The 13,270-nt window shown below is 33.2% G+C and overlaps 1 pseudogene; it reads right to left on the reverse strand.

The window, feature by feature from the left end:
* The window catches only part of LOC107846587, a 16,181-nt pseudogene extending 3,848 nt beyond the window's left edge, over positions 1-12,333 (reverse strand).
* Between the last annotated feature and the right edge of the window lie 937 nt (positions 12,334-13,270).

Below are 13,270 nucleotides of genomic sequence, written 5' to 3' on the forward strand. Positions count from 1 at the left end.
GTGTAAATGTGCATATAAAATGAAACAATTAGGTTAGTTGGAGGTTTACGGAAATCTTTACCTTGCTGATTGTTGTAAGAGGGCTTCCACGAGGTATCTTGTTCCTATAGAATGGCGAACCAGCAAGGAAGATGGGGATCGACAAAAATATAGCCAAAGCTGCAATTCCAAATCCCCATTGCCAACCCTTATTGTCTTCCACCCAGAGCACAAATGTGACAGCAATGAGACCTCCAAAGGAGAGACAGAACACAAAGTAATTGAAGAAAGTAGATCTTTGCTTCCTTCCTTGTGGGGTTGTTTCATCAAACTGTTCAGCACCGTGGGGCGGCAGTGACCCCTTTATACCTCCTACACCTAATGCCACTAGGTAGAGTCCAATGAATAACATTGCAGCTTGTGCCCCATGAACTTGTTCGCATTTTGGCGGCTTCAATGAACTGGAACGAGCTTGTATGGTGAGTACTACCAGTCCCTGTTTTCACACAAAATTTCAGGATATAAATATTAGACAAGAAAGTTAAAAGGCATGTTGTTGTAGGACAAGTAATGTTATAAGGAACAAAGGTTGGATCCCTAAAGTCCAACATATCCACGATATGTTTGCCGTAAGAATGACGATGTAGATGAATGTTCTGCCATACATGATTAAACGACGTAAAAAATGATCACATTGAAGAGAAGGAAAAAGTAACATTCAGAGATCACTTGAGAGGGTTTGATCATGTCCTAAATCGACTTCTAGCACTAGTTTACAGGCGTGAAGTCATGATAATTAGAGGTAAAATGGGACGAGGTACAATACAACCTTAGTTCACGTGGTAGGATAACACACGTCTGTTCTTCTCTATAATGCCTATATAGTTGTGCTCTTGAAAACATTCCTTCATTATATAATGTTTTAGCATTTAAGAGTTTTAATTTATTTTGTTGGAATATGTAATAGTGGATTATATATATATAAGGGCGGATCTATTCATTACCATGGGGGTGGCACGTACGCCACCCGCAACTTTGACGGAAACTCTATGTATGTAGGAATATATATATATACTAATATAGTCAAATATTAAATCTGTCACCCATAATACCAAAGCGCTATCTAGTGCAAGTGACAAAGCATTTCTTTTGTTACCCATATAGGTTGTGTGTTTGATCCCAGTTTGCAGCATTTGTTTTGTTTAATACTGATATAGTCAAATATTAAATTTGTCACCCCTAATACCAAAGTACTATCTAGTGCAGCACTTTTGTTGCAGGTGTACATTCTACCATTTAAATTAATTATGAATAGTATATTATGATATTAGTAATATTTTTGAAAGATGAAGTTTTGTCATTTTATTATTATTTTTTTTAATTAATTGGTTGGTTAATTGTCCTATATATCAAAAAATGAATAATTTGATTAATTTAATCGATATGCAGTGGCGGAGCCAGAAATTCAGCGAAGGATGTGCAAATTTTATTCTCAGCTATGTTAAGAGTGTGCAAAATTAAATATATACTATTATGATTAACATTTAACCTCTATTCATCACATAATTTTCCGACGAAGGGCGTGCATCTCACCATCCTTCATCGAAGGTGACTCCACCCCCATCAATAAGTTTACTTGGCTTCCAAAAAGTCCAGATCCTGAATCCGCCTCTCTCTATATATATATAGTTTGAGTCGTACTAGTACTTTTGCTTCAGGTCCAGTATTCACTAGAAATCTTGAGTCTTTGTCATCGACTTGTTTTCCAGCAGAAAATATATCAAATTTCTAGTGTTTGAGAACTAAACTTTTATAATATTGAACTAAGAGGACTTAAATGGAGATACATGGATTCATACAATTTATCTCAAACTTGTTTGGGATTGAGGCGCAACTATTATTGTATTATTCAGGACAATGAAACTGATTCATGAATCACTCTTTAAAGTTCCGTTCAAACAAGTTAGTTTTCTTTCTGACCTCTCTCTAGGAGTTTCCACCTTTTTTGCCTGACTAGACTCCACAACCTTAGGATTGGAGGTGGAGGATGCTTACCATCATAAGTACCAACACCTCTTACTGACTTCACCTTAGTTCTCTTGGGATTATCCTTAAAATTTTGTAGTGCTAGGACCCTGGTGAGACTAACAATTTAAAGGAATGTCCCTAAAGATCAGTTCATAATTCAGACATAAAAAAGTGAGCAAAAAGTTAAGGGTATAAAGAGTTTCTCTTCTTTTAAGTTCATTTATTGACATTCAAAATTTAGGTTAACCTATAGAATTCCTTGTTAAGTTTATTTTAATCACCTAGCAGCACAAAGAATTTTTGAAATCGGAAAAATAAATAATGAAAAAGGACGACAGAGAGAAAATTGGAAAAAAAAATCTAATATGTTTCACGAATTCTCTATATCCATTCCGCTCTACTTCAGTATTTGTAGAATTTTAACCTTTAAACTATTTTTGCATTTATTAATCTTCTATTATCGGAAACATCTCTACCTCCACAAGGTAAGAAGTAAATGTAATATCATCCTCTCGCGATCTTATTTGTGAAATTACACTGAATATATTATTGTTGTTGTTGACCGTTGACCTTGTAAAATTCTCCATATTTATAAGACAAACAGAGTTCAGTAAGCAAAATAAGTTGTAATGACCGCGAGATATGTTTCCATCTATATATTGTTCGGACTCAACAAAAAAGTTTTCTACATCACACCCATGATCCGTGGTATTGTCTAATGATCAATATATTGAGTTGAAAATCATGAGGTCCCAAGATCAAATTTTAGTAGAGCCAAAAACACTTGGTGATTTTTTTCTATCCATTCAAGCTTAGTGGAGAAAGTGCCCGTAAGCTGACTCATATATCACGATTATAAAAAAGATATTATCACACTCGTATTAAATTCTCAAAAAATATATTATTTTTGAAGAATTGACACACACCTCACCGGTCAAAACTTTTAAAGAATTCAACCAACATAGTGTTACATGACATGCAACAAAGACAAAACTAGGATTTGGAAAAATCAAAGATCGGGGATAAGTGGCCATCTAAAGTTAGTGCATCTAGATTAGAGTGGTCATTATTCATGGCAGTCCAACATATAAGCTTACGGCATGTACAAAGAAAATGTAAACTATTCTAGTGCACATTTTCTACCTTTGATAGGTAATATAGTGTATAATAATGATGATGTTTTAAGTCTATGTTGGTGACATGTGTGCCCATTTCTAAACAAAAATGGAATGTTTCCTGTGGACATTCTTTCTTAATAAAAAGTTTGTGGCTATTTAAAGAAATCCATATATCTGCCGCATTCCCAACAACCACACACCTGTGTCATTATATTATCTTTTTATCACCATTTTGGTTAATATTCCCTAATCCCTTTAGATCTTTGGCACTTTACATACCATTTTGTGCAAATCTTCTATATTAAAATCTTTGAAGTTATGTTCCTTGTGAGTTGTGAGAATGTCGTTTCATGTCTATTGGAATCATTTTCCAAGTCGAAGTAGACATTTCTTTGTAGATAACAGAATTTTATGCTAATCCATCACAGGGAATTATCGACTAATTTTATTGCTTAGCTACAAAATTAATTCATCCCTAATTCCTATTTTTTTTTAGTGGCGATGGTCAAAGAAATTGGGTGTACAGACCACTAAATCCCAGCTCAGAAAAGAGAATAAGCCTAAACTTTGATTGGCCCTCCAACCACCCATAAGTTAAGGTAAAAATTAGTAAAAATTACATATATAACAACATGTTCACTAGTATTTACTAAAAATCCTAACTATTTTTAAAATTTCAGAAAATCTCAAGTTTTAGCCTTTGATGATACATGTTACTTAGCTTAGATGCATCCTACAGATATATGTTTTAATTAAACTAATTAGCACGTTTTAAGGAATGTAACTGCTAAAGAAGCATTAAAACAGTAATTAAGCTAACTAATTATGGTAAAAATAAAATAATATCCCACGATTTATGGTAATTAGTTTATTATTCCACCATTCTAAACAAGAACCTTTCCATAATCTGTTTTGAAATTTCAAAATCTTCTTACGGCTTGTTCAAAAAAATCATACGATTTTTTTTTATTTCTTGATTTTTTTTTTCGAAGTGATTTCAATGAATATTACAGTATTGTTACGTTATTTAGGCGTTTGAGTTGACGATATCAACTACGAGGGCTATAAGAGCGATGGAATCGCGGTTAGTGAACATGTAACTTACGAAAAACTGATTTCGATAATTGTTGTAGAACTAAAAATTAACGAAAGGAAAAAATTGAGGCCCGTTACATAGTTGATGGAAATGCGGCACCGTTGTTGATTCGTAAAGAGATGGATGTTAAGCTTTATATCGAAATTAAGAAAAGTGAGCGTGATTTTAGGACGTATCCACTTATCATCAATACATTAGATAAGTCTGCTAGTGAAATGTTGTTTGATGGAAAAGTTGGTGCAGTAATGTTTTTGAAAAATCCATCAGAAAAAATTACGGAATTAATTAATTATAAATCTAATTTTCATCTTTAACGCATCAGTTGTTGTTAATTATCTCTACTTTAATGAGTTATGTATCTAACGTTACATAATTATTGTTTTACACAAATTTATTGTAAGGACGAAATACATATTTCTATGCACATGATACATTTTTCTAATATTGTATCTGAGATTCTATAGTTGTGTTTAATTATGTATCTTATTGTGTTTTAGTTTTATCTATATCAACATACGAAAGATACATAATAGTATTGTTATAGATACAAATTGTACATGTTTGTGCAGTTTATGTATCTACTATTTTTTTTGCCAGTAGGTGAAAAAAATATGCTGAAGTTTTGTTTTCATTGTTGCAGCTATGTCCTAAGATGTTGTTCGGAGGATTATGTTTGGATATTTAAAGCATCATGCCAGCGGAAGACTGAATTCTTTAATGTTAGATTTTTCAAGATGTCCACACATGCTCGTTGAAAGATGCTTCAGAACTTGAAATCGACGAAACAAGGAATAAAATTGAAGCCCCATACATTGTTGATGAAAACTCATCTCCATTGTTCATCCTAATGATATGGGTGTAAAGTTTTACATAGAAGTTAAAAAAATGTGCCCGATACAATTTTATTTTTAAAAGAATGAAGAACTTGTAGCACTTACAAATTAGGATTCTCAATAAAGAATTCAAATAAAATAAAATCCTTAATTTTTACTCGGATTGCTAAAAATAAAATATTTTTCTGAAAATTGTGAATGAATTTTTAAGATGTCATGCCGAAAGGGTTCAAAATTATTCAAAGTAAGGATGCTTCAGAACTTGAAATCGATGAAACAAGGAATAAAATTGAAGCCACATACATTGTTGATGAAAACTAATCTTCATGGCTCATCCTAATGATATGGGTATAAAGTTTTACATAGACTTTACAAAACTGTGTCCGATATAATTTTATTTTTTGAAAGAATGAAGAACTTGTAGCAGTTATAAATTAAGATTCTCAGTAAAGAATCCAAATAAAATAAAATTCTCTTTACTCGGATTGCTAAAAATAAAATAGTATATTTGGTGGATTTGGTACATTATTATTAATTTTTGTTTTTGGTCAATATTAGTAGTATTTGTGGTAAATTTTAATTTTGATCCAACATTGCTAATTTTGGCTTTTGATTAATTGAAGTATTTTTGATAAATTTTGATTTTTATCATTATTTCTAATTTTGATTTTTGTTTAATGTAAATATTCCTTTTCGTAAAATTGATTTTGGTCCATAATTGACTTATTTGGTAAAATTCATTTTGGTCGAACTTACATTATGTTTGAAAGATACATACATTTACAATAACACATTACCAGAGATAAAAAATTCTTAAATTGTATCTATTGTTTTACAGAATATGTATCTTTGATATAAATAATTAAATCCAAAAATTTTAATAATGCGAGATACATATAACATACCCCTCATACACAATATGTATCTTTAAGCTTACTAACATGTATCTTTGGTATGCTGATTTCTCTAAAATTTAAAAACAAGAGTTACATGTAAAACTTAAACAGATAACAAGTGATACAAGATATTGAAAAAAGTGTCACGTAAGTGTAAATATTTATCTAAGCCTAAAATTGCGCAGATCTAAAATAACAAGAGATGCATAAATCCACAATAACACAAAACCAGATATATAAAAAGCTTCAAATGTATCTGTTATTTTACAGAATATGCATCTTTGATATAAATAATTGAATCAAAATAAAAAAATAATGTGAGATACATACCAAACACCCTCGTACACAATATGTATCTTTAAACTTACTAACATATATCTTTGATATGCTTATTTCACTAAAACTTAAAAAACAATATATACATATAAAAACATAAATAAAGAACAAGGATACAAGAAATTGAAAAAAAGTATCTTTAGTGTCTAAATATGTATCTCGGCCTAAAATTACCCACATTAGATTTCATCTTATTCTTGAGATCGACATCCATGGCTATGGTATCCAAAGTAGACGGATGTGTAAAAGGAACAGATCTCCACCGTCCATTTACAGGATTTTTCAACAACCCATTATTCATAAACAACTTTAGTTCTCTTCTTCATTGTTCAATATCATCGGAAACTATATGAATATGTTGAAGACAGGGCCGAAGAGTCCTCTATTTATCCTTCTTTCTAATCCTCAGCAAGAAACTTCGATTACAAACTCCTCTAAATCCTTCAACTTCGTTTATCCAATAAACTCTCGCTCTGAGAAATTCACCTTGAATGACCTGATTACCATCCAATAACAGTATAATATCATTAGATTTCTTATCGGAGAATAAATTAGTGTAATGCGAATCTTTGATTGATGACAACGAATTGATATAAAGAAAAACTCTCTTGTAAAACTGATTTTACTGTCCATTTTTGTTAAGTTCGGGAACTTTAAGGTACTGATAAACTTGAATTTTGTCGGCAAACAATTTACCCATTTTTGTAACATGAAAATCAATGTTGTTTTGTATAAGATAAATGTAACAAGAAATAAAAGGCAAGGGACCAAGAACAGTAGGAAAATTATATTTACAAACTACATGATGGAGGAAAAAATTGAATTATTTTCAAAAAAGATTGTCATACAAGATTAGAAGAAATTGAAAAGATTTTAGGGGGAAAATTTTTATTAATTCAAAATTTTGAATTAAAGGGAAAAAAGGATTGAAATCAGCCCCTGAATTAATGGCGTAGATGGTGGAAGAAACCGTTCTTAATTTGGTAAAGAAAGGGTATATGATGAGGGGCCTTTAACTTGTATCTCAACTTCTAATAAAAGTAGTAAATGTTGAGATATAAGTAATATTTTTAAAGTGGAGGAATTTTTAATAGTTTTGAAACTTAAGTTTTTCTTTTAGGTAATTTTTCATTCTTTTAAGGAGCGTATAAAAAAATAAACATGACAAGAAAATAGATCAAATGGAGTAATCTATTAATGTTAGATTAATTATTATTTAATATCATTATAGATCATTATTAAGTTAATTTATATAATGACTTTAAATTAAGGTTATAATTATTGTAATATAAATTTGAAGTCATTGAAATATTTTGTTTCAATAATTCTATAAGATGGAAAAATATGTTGCAGAACTCTTGCCACTGAAATTATGAGAGAAACTAAACTCGATAAATATCAAAATAATTTATCTATCTATAATTACAGAATTACACATTCACAAATTTATAAGAATATCAATATTTTCTATTTATGATCTTCTTTGCATCCTAATTACTACATATTTTAAATCATATTATTTTATAAAATATTGAATTACTTGTACTAGAATTTTGATATATTATAATACTCTGATAATAATTTCTTTCTCACAAAATATTTTTTTTATTTAAGATTATCCAATTACATGATCATCCATTTAAATAATTATGAAAATACCATCCGATTGCAGTAATTATAAAGCAACAAAAAATATCTAATATAAATTAACTTTTTAGATTTAAATTATTATTTTAATATCTTGACTTTGAATCCAAACTTAGCACAGACCTAATAAGATTAGTTTATAGACTAGAATTTGGTAGAATTATCTTTTTTTCTTTTTTTATTTACTACTATATATAAGTGTGAGTAGCAGGCAACTGACAGTTGTCATGCCTGCTTCTAGCTGCTTTTTTTCTTCGTGATTTTACTATATCACTGATAATTAACTATTATATGTTGCTTACGTATTAAAAAATTAATAATATTTAATAAAAAAGTAAAATAGACATTTATGACATGTCTGTTTCAGCTGCTTCAACTATATTTTTACTATATAACACTTAATTATTTTTTATAAGTCATCTAAGTATAAAAAAAAATTAATAATATTTAATAAAAAAGGTAAAATAAATATAAAATGATAAATTAACTCTTGACATTTTAAATTAATTTGACATCTCATATGAGGCGTAGTTAAAAAAAATTCACAAGTATTTTTTATAGCAATTTTGTTATATCACTTCTAATTAATTATTATAAGTCATTTAAGATATATTTGATTTGCTAATTCAATCGTGATATTTGGTTGACTTTTGAAATCATACCAGTGTCGCTTAAATTAGAATAAAAGAAAAAGTATTATAAATCACAATAATTAAAAACTTAAATTATTTTAGAATATAATTGACTATCAGTGCCACAAAAGTTTGAACAAGGAGAGCATAATAAATTACAATAGATAACAGCTTAAAATAGTAAATTACAATGCCAAAAAAGTATTATAAAGTACAATAGCTAACGACTTAAAAAATCTAAAAATATATTAAAAATATAATTGATTATCTAAATTTTAATTTAATTATTTTATTTAACTTGTTCTATATTTGAAATTGTATAAAACATAATACAAATTACAATAATTAATAATTTACTTCGTACAAATTGGGTAGAGGGATAATATTACTTTAATATTATGTAGAAAGTCGTATAAATCATAATATAATTATCAACTTAAAATATCTAAAACAAACTAACAAATTTGATTGACTTTCTCAAATATTTCATTAATGTCACATAAATTGGGACAAAAATAACAGCATATAGTATCTGAAAATTACATAAAAGTACTATAAATCAATAACTAATAACGTAAAATATTTACAAATATACAAAAAAATTTATTGACTTTTTAAATTTTATCTGTACCACATAAATTGATAACAACAACACATCAAACCCAGTGTATTCCCACAGAGTGAGGTCTGGGGAGGGTGGAATGTACGCAGTCCATACCGCTACCTCCAAAAAAGTAAATAGGTTGTTTTCGATAGACCCCCGGCTCAAGATAAAGAATAGTACACAAGGTCGTAATAAAACATGCAGCAGGATGGATGACATAATAGAAATAAGGAAGAAGAAATAATAAAAATAGATATTAGAGAAACATGAAATAAAAGAAAATACGAGCAATTAATAATTAAGAAATTGGACACCCACCTTGTAGTAACATACACTCACAGACCAAAGACACCCACCATACCCAAAAACTCCTGACTAGAGGCTCCTACTTATGGACACAGTCGTAGGATTACTTACCCGGCTACACAAGCACTCTTCTAACACCTTGCTATAAGACACACACTCACACTATCCTTCTACCCTTATTTGCGACCTCTATACCTTCCTATTTAGGGTCATATCCTCAATAAGTTGTAGCTGCTCCATGTCATGTCTAATCACCTCTCTCCAGTATTTCTTTAGTCTACCTTTACTCTTTCTGAAGCCATCTAAAGCTAGCCTCTCACATCTACGAACTGGGGTATCCGTGCCCCCTCCTTATCATATGTCCAAACTATCTCAGCCTTCCTTCTCGCATCTTATCCTTCACCGAAGCCACTCCCACCTTCTCCTGGTAGTCTCATTCCTAAATCTATCCCATCTAGTAAGTCCACACATCCAACGTAACATTCTCATTTCTGCCACCTTCAATCTTTGAATGTGGGAGTTCTTGACTGGCCAACACTCCGTTCTATACAGCATGGCCGGACAGACTGCCACTCTGTAGAATTTGCCTTTAAACTTAAAGGGAACCTTCTTATCACACAACACTCCCAAGGCAAGCCCCCACTTCACCCAACCTGCTTGAATATGTTTAGAGACATCCTCATCAATCTCGCCATTCTCCTGAATCATAGACCCAAGATACTTAAAACTATCCTTTTTACAAACATCCTTGGAATCCAACCTCACCACCACTCTATCCTCATGAATCAATTCACTAAACTTGTACTCTATATACTCTTTATTGGACCTACTTAATCTAAACCCCTTAGATTCAAGGGTTTGCCTCCAAACTTCTAATTTTACATTCACGCCCCTCCCCCCTGCCTACGTCTCATCAATCAGTACTATATCATCCACAAATAACATACACTAAGGCAACATACCTTGAATACTCTGAGTCAACACATCAATCACCAAAACAAATGGGAACGGGATAAGAGTAGATCCTTGATACAATCGAGTCTCGACCGAAAAATGCCCTGAGTCTCCACCCGCCGTCCTCACCCGAGTCTTCCTTCCATCGTACATGTCCTTAATAGCTATGATGTACACCACCAAAACCCCTCTCACTTCCAAGCATCTTTATAGAACCTCTCTAGGGACTTTGTCATATGCCTTCTCCAAGTCGATGAACACCATATGCAAATCCCTCTTCCTTTCCCTATACTGCTCCACCAATCTCCTTACTAGGTGAACTGCCTCTGTCGTCAAGCGACCAAGCGTAAAACCAAAGTGATTCTCTGAAATGGACATGACCCCCCTCAATCTCCGCTCAACCACCGTCTCCCAAATCTTCGTAGTGTGACTTAACATCTTATTACTCCTATAGTTGTTGCAACTCTGAATGTCACCCTTATTTTTATATAACGGAATCATCATACTCCATCTCCAAGCCTCAGGTATTCTCGCAGTCTTGAAAATGTCATTAAACAAATCCATCAACAACCTTAAACCTACCTCACCAGTATACTTCCAAAAATATACCAAAATCTCGTTAGGCCCCATCGCCTACCCCTCCGCTTTCTACGAATAGCCTCTCTAACTTTCTCAACCTTAAAGCATCTACAGTAACAGAAATCACGACTCTGCCCCGAGCGCTCCAGCTCCCCTAACTCAATGCCTCTATCCCCCTCCTTGTTTAAAAGTCTATGAAAATACTCCTGCCATCTCTTCTTGATATGAACATCCTCCACAAAAACTCTACCATCCTCCCCCTTAATTTACTTCACTTGATCGAAGTCACGACCCTTCCTATCCCTAGCCTTAGCAAGCCTATACAACCTTTTTTCCCTGTCTTTCTTCTCTAACCCCATATATAAGCTCTCAAAGGCTGCTATCTTAGCAGCCACAGCTAACTTAGCCTCCTTCTTTGCTACTTTATAGATCTTCCTATTCACCTTCTTATCCTCTTCATCTTTACTCTCAATCCACTTAACATATGCCCCCTTCTTAATCTCTACTTTCTTCTTAACTTTATCATTCCACTAATGTCGTCCTGCCCGACCCTTCAAAATACCCAACACCTCTCTAGTAATCTCTTTGATGTAGCCTATAGCCTTATCCCCATAATATCTATGTCCCCTATACACTCCCATACCCCCATTCCCACTACCTTTTCCTCTATCTCCAGTGCACTAACTGGCGTCAAGCCACCCCACTTAATTCTGATTCAACCCTCTCTGGCCCTATTCTTCTTGCTCTTCTTGATAGTCAAGTCCATCATAAGAAGCCTTTGGTGGATCGAAAGTTGCTCACTTGGAATGACTTTACATTCTTTACATAAAACCCTATTCCCTTTCCTAAGTAGCATAAAGTCAATCTGAGTCTTAGCTATCATATTTTGGAAGGTAATCAAGTGATCCTCCTTCTTCGGAGAGCTTGAATACACTACCACAAGCAAAGGCCATCACAAAATCTGAAAGAGCAACCCCTTCACCATTTCTATCGCCGAAACCAAAACCTTCATGCACATCATCATAACCTCCCGGTAAAACCCCAATGTGCCCATTGAAGTCCCCTGTTATGAGAATCTTCTCTGAGTTAGGCACGCTTCTCACTACCTCATCCAAAGCCTCCTACAATCTTGCTTTCACCTCCTCTTCCAAGCCTACCTGTGTCACATAAACACTATACACATGCATCACAAACCTCTCAATGACCAACTTAATCGTTATCAGCCTATTGCTGACCCTCTTAACCTCTACCACCTGCCCTCTAGGCTTCTCATCCACTAAGATGCCTATGCCATTTCGACGCCTCTTACTCCCTGAGTACCACATCTTGTACTCATATACATCCCTAGCCTTAGACACTACCCACTTAGTCTCCTACACACATACAATATTAATCCTCCTATTCTTAATAGTCTTCATCAGCTTTACGGACTTACCCTGAAGGGTCCCTATATTCCAAGACCCTATTCTCAACCTATCTTATCTCGCCTCTCACCTACCTCTGCCACCACTCATCGAACTATCCCTAATACCCGACTTAGACCTCATACCCATCCCTACCCTCCCCGCTTCACCCTTTTCTAAAATAGTCCCTAACCCTAACCTCCTTAAACATAACCCTGTTCCATCATCAACCCCCACAGCCACTACTTAATAAATGAAACAAATACCCCAACCATCCAACAAATAGACAAACAATTAATCAAAGCAATAGTAAGAAATAGTAGAAAAATAGAAGGCACACAAAAGGATACACTATCCGGCCTAGCAGCTAAAACAACACAATAATGTATACCAATAAGCGAGCCGGGCAAAACTATAATCACAAGAAAACAAAAAAAATACCAAGAAACTAAACTATAAATAGTAACTAAATAATAAAGTTTGGATATCATCGGAGTACTCCTGCGTGTGCTATTTATGGTAATTTTGCTATCAAAATTGATTTTTGAAATAGAATCGCCGAAAAGAGATCGTCAGTGCATTGCCAGAATATTGCCAGTGCATCTTCTTGATGTTGCCAAAATGGTCGCCGGTTGTCTTTGTACCAAGTGTTTTAACTGGTTTTGACCGGTGCTACACGCTTAGGCCATCGCTGGAGTCAAGTTGGCGGTACTTTAAATTAGCCGGTGATAGTAGTAACAAAAAGGAAAAAAAATTAGGGAGAGAGAGAACTGGGGAGAGAGAGACCTGGAGAGAGAGAGAACGAGAGAGAGAGAGTATCCCTTACCTGTGCCGGCGCATCTATGCTATCGCCAGTGTT

Source organism: Capsicum annuum, chromosome 11, assembly GCF_002878395.1.
Source record: "Capsicum annuum cultivar UCD-10X-F1 chromosome 11, UCD10Xv1.1, whole genome shotgun sequence".
Lineage (NCBI taxonomy): Eukaryota > Viridiplantae > Streptophyta > Magnoliopsida > Solanales > Solanaceae > Capsicum > Capsicum annuum.